This window comes from Schistocerca gregaria, chromosome 2 (genome assembly GCF_023897955.1).
Source record: "Schistocerca gregaria isolate iqSchGreg1 chromosome 2, iqSchGreg1.2, whole genome shotgun sequence".
NCBI classification, from domain to species: Eukaryota; Metazoa; Arthropoda; class Insecta; order Orthoptera; family Acrididae; genus Schistocerca; species Schistocerca gregaria.
Window position 1 is genome coordinate 576,648,582 of NC_064921.1, and position 13,105 is coordinate 576,661,686.

A 13,105-nucleotide genomic window follows, 5' to 3' on the forward strand; every position below is an offset into this window, starting at 1 on the left:
CTGCTTAGGTAAACTGAGCAAATCGGTTGTTCCTTTTTGCATCGGATGCGGTCGACGATATGCTTTAACGATTTTATGGAGCCACCATCAGTTCATGGGCTGTTCCTTAGCACACCAACACCATTTTTTTTCGTTTTCTTGGTACCATAAACGAGCCCAGGATTGCAAGACAGCTATGAACAAAACTTGCTGAAATGCTTGCGATTTATTCATAATATCTAGATCTCGAACAACCCCTTGTTATAATAATGAATCACTGAAAATTTTTATGCACGTAAATTCCGATCTGAGGTGTAAAATTAGTTTTACCTTACATTTCATGTAAGTCAACTATCGAAACTGTACTACAGCACGAAGTTCTTTTCATACGACTGACATGGTCTGCTGTGACTCAGAAAACAAGGGAACCTATCGAAGCACGAAAAAGGCAAATATACTCCTGGTTAAAGGACTTGGAAAAATGAGGTACTTACTGATTCATACTCATTCCCAGGACCTTTAAAAATTTTCCCGTTGATTTTGGAATGCGAACATAGTCGGGCTTTTTCTTATATTGAGAGAGAAGGAGACAGTGAAAGTAGGAAAGAGACGGAAAAATAATAGAAACTGAAACATGGCAGTCAGTGGTAGTGCTATAGAAAGAGCGAAAGAGGCAATGCCGGCGGAAGAGGAGTAAACAGACGGAGAAAATGGAGGTGTGTGAGAGCAAGTAACACTAAGGGACAGAACTGTGACTAACACAGTGAGAAAGAGAGAGATAGTGACAGTGAGAAGAGACTGCAATAGTAGGAAGGAATGAAGAAGATATTAGAAGTAAGAAAGTACAACAGGGAGTTAGTGGCAGCAATAGGAGACAGCAATAGTAGGACAAAACGAAGGAGGCTGCAGCTGCTAGACAGGAGACAGAGAGATAACGTCAATGAGATGGGTTGAAACAGTGAATGAAAATGGGCAAGTGGGAGTGGATGGGTATGAGCGACTTACAGCGATCGACTAATGAGTGCGAACGAGCTATATTTAGCAGAGCCTGTGGGGGTGAGAGATGAGATGAATGTTAAAAAGAGCGCGAATATGTTAGCATGCCAAATTTTTGGAAGGAGGAATGAGACAGATGGTACACCAATTTTCAGTCAGAGCCTTTGTATTCCGCCTGGAAGGCTGCGAGTGGGTTGGATCAGGAAAATGTAAAACACGTCGGTACTGCTGTATGAATTAAAATCCCCTTTACTCAAACAATAAGAATACGTAAGTTGGAATGAGGTGCGAAGCTCAAGGAAAGTGTCCTGGCTGTCTGCACCTGATCAAATGGGCTGAAGCAGTCGCGGAGCTCGCAGACCTCAACAGCACCGGCTAGAGGGCGCTGTCGCCTGTGTCTCTCGCAGTGCCAGCTTGAGAAACTATTCTGTGGCATCGTTAATATCGATACCACAAGAGCCTTTCAAACAGGAGCATTTTGTCCTTTTAATCCTCCAGCATGTATACATCTCATCGTCCAAATAGGCCATTTTACAGTAGGAATCTCTCTGTACATCATTTCTTCAGTGGAAAGGCCTATTTTTGGCAATGATAGATGTAGGAGGATTTTAAATTCTAACACATGCTGAAACTAAATTCTTTGCAGTAACACTTGAAAATTGTCCAAAGGCTGAAATTTAAACTGCGAAATAAATAATTTCTGTAATCAACTGCAAATCTGACAACCTTTAAAAGAATCTACAGGACTGAGAACCCCGTCCATGAGAAATTAATAATCGTATATTGTCTGTGTGTAGTTTGTTACAACTCCGTTGTAAACTATTGAAGGATGGTCTGACTATCAGTACTCGCCCCTTATGTATCGTTGTGGACATTATTTTAATTTCTACTGTGTCAGTATATGTGTGCGTCATGGAAACGTAAGTTTTTTATGATTTAAATATTTGCTCTAACTGAGACATGGATTTCAGAAGCTTTACTGTTTGATACTTGCGCTTTATTGAGAAGATCCTGTAATAGACTTCACAGTCTCGAATTATCGGCGTTGACACTACTTAGATCTGGTTTACACTGCAGACGTAACTGAACTGTTTCGGAAAAATGTGCTAGTGACTATGTGTATATTGTCTTATTGTCCCTAATTATTGATAATCAGATTGCATCACGAAAATCATTTCTCCTACTCTTGCAGAATGGCTCATTTTGCAAATCAAGCACAATAGAACTTAAAAAAATACATAAAAATAATAAAAATTTCGTAATTAGTAATTATATTAAAAAGTACAAAATTAAGTAAAGCAATGAAATGAAACGAAAAACTAATAACAACAATAATAAGCAGAAGAATAATTCTTAAGCAGAGAAATTAACGATTGCATAATTTGACAGATTTACTAACTTATATCAAAAAGCCTAACGAATTGTGTTGCTTAAATACCAGCTTAAAGACATGATTGTACGATTATGTCTTTGGTCAGAAGAGTGTATTCAGACTTCATCATTCACTTCTTACATGAGTCCTACGGTTTTAGTTCAAACGGTTCAAATGGCTCTGAACACTATGCGACTTAACTTCTGAGGTCATCATTCGCCTAGAAGTTAGAACTAATTAAACCTAACTAACCTAAGGACATCACACACATCCATGCCCAAGCAGGATTCGAACCTGCGACCGTAGCGATCGCTCGGTTTCGGACTGTAGTACGGTTTTAGTGACTTTCCTGAAAGTGACATTTTTCACAGTCATAAAACGTGCTTTTCTCATCATATTAGGATCCTTCTTCTCGTCTACTGTAGCAGCAATGGAATTAGTTTAGGTATATTTCCGTCACAAAATATTACTGAATTTTACCAGTCTTTTGATATGGGGCACAGGTATGGGTAATATTTTCCTCCGATATTTTATAGAGTACGTTCTAGAAAATTTGAATCTTTAAGGTGTATTACCCCCCCATTATTTATAAAAGGCACTAAGGTGATGTTTTCGTTACCTAGTCATCGTCAACAAAAGCACAATTGTCAATACCTTTACCATTCCTTTCCGATATATTAATAGAAGTCCTTAGTTTCAGTGGTATCATTTCTTTGGAATATTCGCTGAGAAGAACTGGAAATTTGTCTGACTGATTTCTCATCCACATTTCCAACAAAAACCGCACTGCTGGGAATTTCATGACATTTCAGCTATCTGGCTACGGGTTGTTGTTGTTGTTGTCTTCAGTCCTGAGACTGGTTTGATGCAGCTCTCCATGCTACTCTATCCTGTGCAAGCTGCTTCATCTCCCAGTACCTACTGCAACCTACATCCTTCTGAATCTGCTTAGTGTACTGATCTCTCGGTCTCCCTCTACGATTTTTACCCTCCACGCTGCCCTCCAATGCTAAATTTGTGATCCCTTGATGCCTCAAAATATGTCCTACCAACCGATCCCTTCTTCTAGTCAAGTTGTGCCACAAACTTCTCTTCTCCCCAATCCTATTCAATACCTCCTCATTAGTTACGTGATCTATCCACCTTATCTTCAGTATTCTTCTGTAGCACCACATTTCGAAAGCTTCTATTCTCTTCTTGTCCAAACTAGTTATCGTCCATGTTTCACATCCATACATGGCTACACTCCAAACAAATACTTTCAGAAACGACTTCCTGATACATAAATCTATATTCGATGTTAACAAATTTCTCTTCTTCAGAAACGCTTTCCTTGCCATTGCCAGTCTACATTTTATATCCTCTCTACTTCGACCATCATCAGTTATTTTACTTCCTAAATAGCAAAACACCTTCACTACTTTAAGTGTCTCATTTCCTAATCTAATTCCCTCAGCATCACCCGATTTAATTTGACTACATTCCATTATCCTCGTTTTGCTTTTGTTAATGTTCATCTTATATCCTCCTTTCAAGACACTGTCCATTCCGTTCAACTGCTCTTCCAAGTCCTTTGCCGTCTCTGACAGAATTACAATGTCATCGGCGAACCTCAAAGTTTTTACTTCGTCTCCATGAATTTTAATACCTACTCCAAATTTTTCTTTTGTTTCCTTTACTGCTTGCTCAATATACAGATTGAATAACATCGGGGAGAGGCTACAACCCTGTCTCACTCCTTTCCCAACCACTGCTTCCCTTTCATGCCCCTCGACTCTTATTACTGCCATCTGGTTTCTGTACAAATTATAAATAGCCTTTCGCTCCCTGTATTTTACCCCTGCCACCTTTAGTATTTGAAAGAGAGTATTCCAGTCAACATTGTCAAAAGCGTTCTCTAAGTCTACAAATGCTAGAAACGTAGGTTTGCCTTTTCTTAATCTTTCTTCTAAGATAAGTCGTAAGGTCAGTATTGCCTCACGTGTTCCAACATTTCGACGGAATCCAAACTGATCCTCACCGAGGTCTGCATCTACCAGTTTTTCCATTCGTCTGTAAAGAATTCGCGTTAGTATTTTGCAGCCGTGGCTTATTAAACTGATAGTTCGGTAATTTTCACATCTGTCAGCACCTGCTTTCTTTGGGATTGGAATTATTATATTCTTCTTGAAGTCTGAGGGTATTTCGCCTGTCTCATACATCTTGCTCACCAGCTGGTAGAGATTTGTCAGGACTGGTTCTCCCAAGGCCGTCAGTAGTTCTAATGGAATGTTGTCTACTCCGGGGGCCTTGTTTCGACTCAGGTCTTTCAGTGCTCTGTCAAACTCTTCACGCAGTATCGTATCTCCCATTTCGTCTTCATCTACATCCTCTTCCATTTCCATAATATTGTCCTCAAGTACATCGCCCTTGTATAAACCTTCTATATACTCCTTCCACCTTTCTGCCTTCCCTTCTTTGCTTAGAACTGGGTTGCCATCTGAGCTCTTGATATTCATACACATGGTTCTCTTCTCTCCAAAGGTCTCTTTAATTTTCCTGTAGGCAGTATCTATCTTACCCCTAGTGAGATAAGCTTCTACATCCTTACATTTGTCCTCTAGCCATCCCTGTTTAGCCATTTTGCACTTCCTGTCGATCTCATTTTTGAGACGTTTGTATTCCTTTTTGCCTGCTTCATTTACTGCATTTTTATATTTTCTCCTTTCATCAATTAAATTCAATATTTCTTCTGTTACCCAAGGATTTCTAGCAGCCCTCGTCTTTGTACCTACTTTATCCTCTGCTGCCTTCACTACTTCATCCCTCAGAGCTACCCATTCTTCTTCTACTTTATTTCTTTCCCCTATTCCTGTCAATTGTTCCCTTATCCTCTCCCTGAAACTCTGTACAACCTCTGGTTCTTTCAGTTTATCCAGGTCTCATCTCCTTAATTTCCCACATTTTTGCAGTTTCTTCAGTTTTAATCTACAAGTCATAACCAATAGATTGTGGTCAGAGTCCACATCTGCCCCTGGAAATGTCTTACAACTTAAAACCTGGTTCCTAAATCTCTGTCTTACCATTATATAATCTATCTGATACCTTTTAGTATCTCCAGGGTTCTTCCACGTATACAACCTTCTTTCATGATTCTTAAACCAAGTGTTAGCTATGATTAAGTTGTGCTCTGTGCAAAATTCTACTAGGCGGCTTCCTCTTTCATTTCTTAGCCCCAATCCATATTCACCTACTATGTTTCCTTCTCTCCCTTTTCCTACACTCGAATTCCAGTCACCCATTACTATTAAATTTTCGTCTCCCTTCACTATCTGAATAATTTCTTTTATTTCATCGTACATTTCTTCAATTTCTTCATCATCTGCAGAGCTAGTTGGCATATAAACTTGTACTACTGTAGTAGGTGTGGGCTTCGTATCTACCTTGGCCACAATAATGCGCCGGCCGCGGTGGTCTCGCGGTTCTAGGCGCGCAGTCCGGAACCGTGCGACTGCTACGGTCGCAGGTTCGAATCCTGCCTCGGGCATGGATGTGTGTGATGTCCTTAGGTTAGTTAGGTTTAAGTAGTTCTAAGTTCTAGGGGACTAATGACCACAGCAGTTGAGTCCCATAGTGCTCAGAGCCATTTGAACCATTTGAACCACAATAATGCGTTCACTATGCTGTTTGTAGTAGCTTACCCGAATTCCTATTTTCCTATTCATTATTAAACCTACTCCTGCATTACCCCTATTTGATTTTGTGTTTATAACCCTGTAGTCACCTGATCAGAAGTCTTGTTCCTCCTGCCACCGAACTTCACTAATTCCCACTATATCTAACTTCAACCTATCCATTTCCCTTTTTAAATTTTCTAACCTACCTGCCCGATTAAGGGATCTGACATTCCACGCTCCGATCCGTAGAACGCCAGTTTTCTACGGGTAGACTTCCGTAATAGCCCTTAAGTTCAGGATTAGTAACCTCTATCGTGCGATGCATGGTATTAAGCACCATCTGATTAGGAGCTTAGCGTGTAGATACTATAAGGCTACTGCAGCCCTTGCTTACTCTGAGTGCAGCCGATTAAATCAACGCAGAAGCACGAGGGGTCCTCAATCAGACATGCAGATTGACTCTAGGATCTCGTAACTCAGTTGCTCCACGGGTTAGCCTTGTTGTTGTTATTGTGGTCTTCAGTTCGAAGACTGGTTTGATGCAGTTCTCCATACTATTCTATCCTGTTCAAGCCCCTTCATCTCTAATTACTGCATCCTACATCCTTCTGAAACTGCTTACTATACTCATCTCTTTGTCTCCCTCTACGAGTTTTACCCCACACCCTTCCCTCCAGTACTATATTGGTGATCGCATGATACCTCAGAGCATGTTCTACCAACTGATCCCTACTTCTAGTCACCTTCTCCTCTCCCCAATTCTCTTCAGTACCTCCTCAATATTTATGTGATCTACCCATCTAATCTTCAGCAATCTTCTGTAGCACCACATTTCAAAAGCTTCTATTCTCTTCTTGTCCATACTGTTTATCGTCCATGTTTCACTTCCAGACATTGTTACACTCCATAAAAGTACTTTCATAACGGACTTCCTGACACATAAATCTATATACGATGTTAATAAATTTCTCTTCTTCAGAAACAATTTTCTTGTCATTGCCAGTCTACATTTTATATCCTCCCTACTTCCACCATCTTCAGTTACTTTGCTGTCCCATCTCCCCACTTATTCCCTTGGCATCACCTGATTTAATTCGATTACATTCCATTACATTCGTTTTGCATTTGTTGATGTTCATCTTATAAACTCCTTTCAAAACACTGTCCACTCCGTTCAACTGCCTTCTAAGTCCGTTGCTGTCTCTGACAATTCACCGGCAAACTTCTAATTTTTTATTTCCTCTCCCTGGACTTTAAATCCTACTCCAGAATTTTCCTTCGTTTTCTCTGCTGCTAGCTCAATACACAGACTCAATTACGTCGGGGATAGGCTACAACACTGTGCCATTCCCTTCTCAAGTACTAATTCTCTTTCATGCCCCATTTCTGCCATCGGGTTTGTGTACAAATTATAACTAGCCTTTCGCTCTCTGCATTTTACCCCTGCCACCTTTCCAATTTGGAAGGTAGTATTCCAGCGAACAATCTCAAAAGCTTTCTATAAATCTACAAATGTGTTAACGTAGGCTTATCTTTCCTTAACTTACCTTCTATGAGAAGTCATAGGGTCACTATATCCTCCCGTGTTCCTACATTTCTCCGGAATCCAAACTGATCTTCCCCGTGGTCTGCTTTACCTGTTTTTCCGCGCGACCGCTGCGTTCGCAGCTTCGAATCCTGCCTCGGGCATGGATGTGTGTGCTGTCCTTAGGTTAGTTAGGTTTAAGTATTTCTAAGTTCTAGGGGACTGATGACCTCAGATGTTAAGTCCCATAGTGCTTAGAGCCATTTGAACCATTTTACCTGTTTTTCCATTCTTCTGTAACGGATTCGTGTTAGTATTTTGTAACTGTGACTTTTTAAACTGATGGTTCGGTAATTCTCAGCATCTGCTTGTGTATTGTGTATTAAACCCGGAACCTATAAACGACAGAGAGGCTTCGTTCCGCCGTAGCTCTCGGTGGCTCAAAACCCCACAACAGGCCACAGCAGTCCACCCATCCCACCGCCGCCCCAAATCGAACCCAGGTTTATTATGCGATTCGGTGCCCAGTGGAGACCCCCCCTCCCCCCCCCCCTCTCATGGGGAACTTCTCGTACCAGACGAGTGTAATCCCAAATGTTTGCGTGGTAGATTACTTATGATGCACGTATATGTGGCGACAGTGTTTGAGCAGCAATCGCCGTATTACTGTAATTGAGGCAGAATAGGGGGAACCAGTCCGCAATCGCCTTAAAAACCATCGACAAGCTGGCCTGAACAACAAACCTCGACACCAATGCGCCACGCGGATTGGTACCAGGAACCGGCATGCCTTCCCGATCAGGAAGCAGCGAGCTAGACAGCATGGCTAGCTGGGTGGCATAATCTGCTTTCTTTGGGATTGGAATTATCATATTCTTTTTGAAGCATGCAAGTATTTGACCTGTATCATACAACTTGATTTTCAGATGGAGAAGTTTTGTATTGGCTGGTTCTTCCAAAGCTATCAATAGCTCTAGTGGAATGTTCTTTACTCACAGGGCCTCGTTCCGACTTAAGTCTTTCAGTGCTCTGTCAAATTCTTCGCTCAGTATCATATCTCCCTTATCATTTTCACCTACATCCTCATCAATTTTCATAATGATGCCACAAAGTACATCTCCCTTATATATACCCTCTATATACGTCTTCAACCTTCCTGCTTCGCCATCTTAGCTGAGATGCAGGAGAGCTTCTGTAAAGTTTGGAGGGTAGGAGGCGAGGTATTGGCGGAAGTAAAGGTGTGAGGACACGGCGTGAGTCGTGCTTGGGTAGCTTAGTTGACAGAGCACTTGCCCGCGAAAGGCAAAGGTCCCGATTTCGAGTCTTGGTCCGGCACACAGTTTTAATCTGCCAGGAAGTTTCATATCAGCGCACACTCCGCTCCAGAGTGAAAATCTCATGCAGATAAACAAAGGTATTAGCTGTGATATCATCTTGACGATACTATACAGTTAAGAAGGAAAGTTATGTTAAATTTAGCCTTGTTCCCACAGCTAAATTGGATAGTACTAGCCTCCAGAACGAATATATTACTCTACAGTGGCTGGCGCTGTAGTCAAATTTACCATTGTTTGTACTCTGACTGTCGAACTTTACCTCGAAGTTAGCTTGTGTTCCGAAGTCTATCTTTCCACTGATCGATCTCGTGAACACGAATCGCTACTCGTCTTCACAATTTCAGTTTGTCTCTATCTCTTCCTAGTTTCTAATTTTCATACATGTATCTGGTCCAGCCATTTTTGCTGTCTAGATTTTCTGGATGAGAAGATGTCACAGGGGTACACCTTAGCCATATCCTAGGCGGTTTTCTTTGATCTGTCACGAGGTTTTGCAAATGTACATACACCTCTTCAAGGTGAATGATTTCATGTGGAAGGAACCACCAAGGCTGTGGGAAGGTCATTTCCTTGTAACATCCCTTCTGGCAGAAATGACTATTCATTGAGGCCTGAAGGGAAATCGTGAAGTTCGGAAAGTAGGAGAGGGAGAGGTAATGACAGAAATAAGGCACTGGAGACAAATAAGAGAGTCGCACCCCAAAGGAGTGTGTTCAGTTCGAGTATATAACTGGAAAACAGTTTTAAACTGTCAGAAAGTCAAATGATGTGGCATGTTGTTGACTAAATGTGTACTCCATATATGACACTTTTCTTGACTAATTTAACTTCTGAGGTTACTGTACAAATATATATGACACTTTTCTTGACTTATTTCAACTTCAGAGGTTACTGTACACATTGCGTTTTGGTTTAGTATTATAATCACACTTTGAATTACTTTTAATGACAGAAGATATCACTGAAAGTGTATGTAGATGATAAGAAGTTCCTGTTTGGCGTTTCAAGAGTGACGGAGATATAACTCTAATAATGCACTGTTCTTCGGAGGAAGCTTTTCATCAGGGAGATACCTTCCTTCGAAAAGTTATACCTTAAGCCACTATTATACGTAAATGTACAAAATGAACTAATGTTTTCATGTGTAAACAACATGTAACGGTACTTATTGATAACGTAGTGGCATTTCTTTGTTCTTAGGACGTAAGTGTTTCATTTCAAGTTGTGACCTTAGTCTCAATGACTTAATGCTATCAATTCTGGGATTGCATGGTTTAATGGATTATACTGGCAGTTTGTGGCATACTATCGATAGTACTCTATTTTATATATTGAGTCGTGTCGAAATACAGTGACACAGCCCAAGCTATGAACTACTGTTTCATGTTTTCGATTTTTTTCATTACGAGAATTATTATTTTTATGGTCAAGGTTGTGTTGTCTTGTTGAAGGAGAAAAAATTCATCTTGTAACACCGCTAGTCAAAATTCAGAAACCTACTAAAAATAAGAATTTCCTGAAGTCAGTCGCTACAAATCCGAACACCCTGGCACTCTTTTATATGCACTGATCTCTTACACACCGTTTTTCATAACACTGATTGGATTAAACTAACAGTTATAGATATTTGTCTGTTTCTCAACAACTGTGTATACCATTTGCCAGTTGAAGGTTCCTGGCAGATTAAAATTGTGTGCCGGACCGAGACTCGAACTCGTGGCCTTTGCCTATCGCGGGAAAGAGCTCTGCAACTTTTTTTTTAAAAAAAAAGGAACTGGGCAGTGGTCGACACCCGAAGCTTGGTCATCCCGCCGCCACCCTCAAGCAACGTGTTCGAGGATCGAAGGATGAGGAAGAAGGTGTAGTTGGTTGGTCTATGTTGTTTTATTTATTTATTTCTTCAATTTTTTATATCATTTTTAATTTTCTTTGTATTTAGGGATTTATTTTTGCTTCATTACAAAAAAGATCCTACAACTGCCGTAGTTGAGCGTCCGAGTCGTCTTCTCGTCTGTTGGGAGGGGTTCCCCCCTATTCTTCATTTTCAGCGTCTCATACCCGGAACGCCCCAGTGAGCAGGAGTATCCGTACATAATGAACCTAAATAATTTGCGAAACGGGTTCCGTACTTCGGGTGGCGGCTGAAAGCCTCATCTGTCGTCATCAATAGGGAGCAAAAGTCGCGTGTGCCTTTGGGAGCATCGCAAAATATGTAGTAAAGGCCCCTGCTTCTTAGCCAGTTAACGGCGTTCGTCCTAGTCGGTGGAAAGTATACTCCGTCGGGACGCAATATATCATCAGGGGTGATAGACTCCGGCAATCGCCGGAAGAGTAATGCCAGCATGCGCTGCGTCAGTAGCCAGCACTCGCTGGTCGCGGCACAAGTCAGACGGTGTGCATCCGAGTCAGCGACTGAGCATGTCGGACACAAGGGGTCGTCCGTCAGATGTATGGAATGTAGCCTCTGACGAGTAGCGAACTTCCCATTCACAACCACGTACCACAATGAACGCGCCGTCGTAGGTAGAAAAGGCGTGTGTACCGCTCGCCACGCCGTGCTCCAGGCCACTTCAGGATGTCTGTGGGCGACAGTATTGATAGGTTGCTGCTGTTGATAGAGGCGATAATAGTCTTTCGTGCTGGGCATCCGTGTCGTGGGAAGTTCTGACCGTAAGTAGCTGAAGTCAATCAAGAACTCTCTGATGTGGGCGAGTACCGGAGAAATACGTCCTACAGAAACCGGGGGATGCAGAGAGTGTGGTGCCATTTCCGCTATCAGGGTGCCCGTCAGAGTGGCGTGGGCAGAGGTCCACGTGCGACACATAGTGTTAAGATAAAGCGATCGCGCACGGTTATATACATGAATTAAACCGATACCGCCCGCCCGCTGCGGAAGTGTTAGGGTGGCGTATCTGACTTTAAAAACAAGGCCCGTGCTTACGAAATGTCCATATGGTGCTTGAAATCTGTTGGCCATCGTAGCCGTCAAGGTAAGGACATGCGCCAAATAGTTCAGTTTGGAGACATGATAGGTGTTAACATAACGTGTTCTGAGGAGCATATCCAAGCTACGCTATTTGTTGTCCTGCAGCAGAGCGAGTGTCTGGTGTAGGAGGCATTATCTGAGCTACCCAAGCACGACTCACGACCCGTCATCACAATTCTAATTCAGCCAGTACGTCGTCTCCTACCTTCCAAACTTCACAGAAGTTCTCCTTCGAAAACGTGCAGGACTAGCACTACTGCAAGAAAGGATATTGAGGAGACATGGCTTAGCCACAGCCTGGGAGATGGTAGAGTACCTGCTCGCGAAAGGCAAAGACAGCAAGTTCGAGTCTCGGTCTGGCACACAGTTTTAGTCTGCCAGGAAGTTTCAAAATCAGCACACACTCCGCTGCAGAGTGAAAATTTCATTCATTTGCCAGTTGTTCATCCGAAAACCATTTAGAAGAGAAAACATCTAGAACAAATTTTACGTAATTGACGGACATATGGTGCCTACGGTGTCCCCCCTCACCCCCCCCCCCCCCTTCGATTATAATCATATGCATGTGACAGGAAGGGAATGTATACATAGGAAGAAATGAAGTGATTTGATATACCAGCGTCGTTCTCTAAAGTTAGCGCCCGGTAAGGATGACTACCAACTACTTACGAAAAAGGAAGATGTAAGTTATCCATGAGATGATAAGAGCGGCTTAGTAAATAAAGCGCTTCCTGGGAATGATAAAATAGTAACTCATTTACAACGTTTACTTTGCAGTGCGTGAAAGATAAATGTAAATAGCACTCTCAGCTTCAAAAGTCAGCAATGCCTTTAAACTTCATGTCAGATTAAAAATGTGTGCAGGAGCGAGACTAGAGCTCGGGACGTCTGGCTTTCTCGAATTCTAGTCTGGGTATGGCACACAATTTCAATATGTCAGGAAATTTCATATCAGCGCGCACTTTACTGCAGGATGAAAATATCCTCAGCAACGCCTTGTTTCTGCAGATGGTTTTTCCTTCTTAAGGTAGATATTCTACAATTTTTGTCCTCCGCTTTTTTTCATCCGTTCTCCTTTTCTTCCTGTCTTGTTCTAACCCCTTCCATCTGTGTGTATTCAACTTGTGTGTATTCAACTCGAGAATCAATCTAGCTGCCCTTGTAATACTGTCACGTCGAAACTACAATCGCATCCAATGGCAGCGTCGTCGATGAAGTACAACACTTAGAATCGGAAGCAAGTTTGTCACTGAC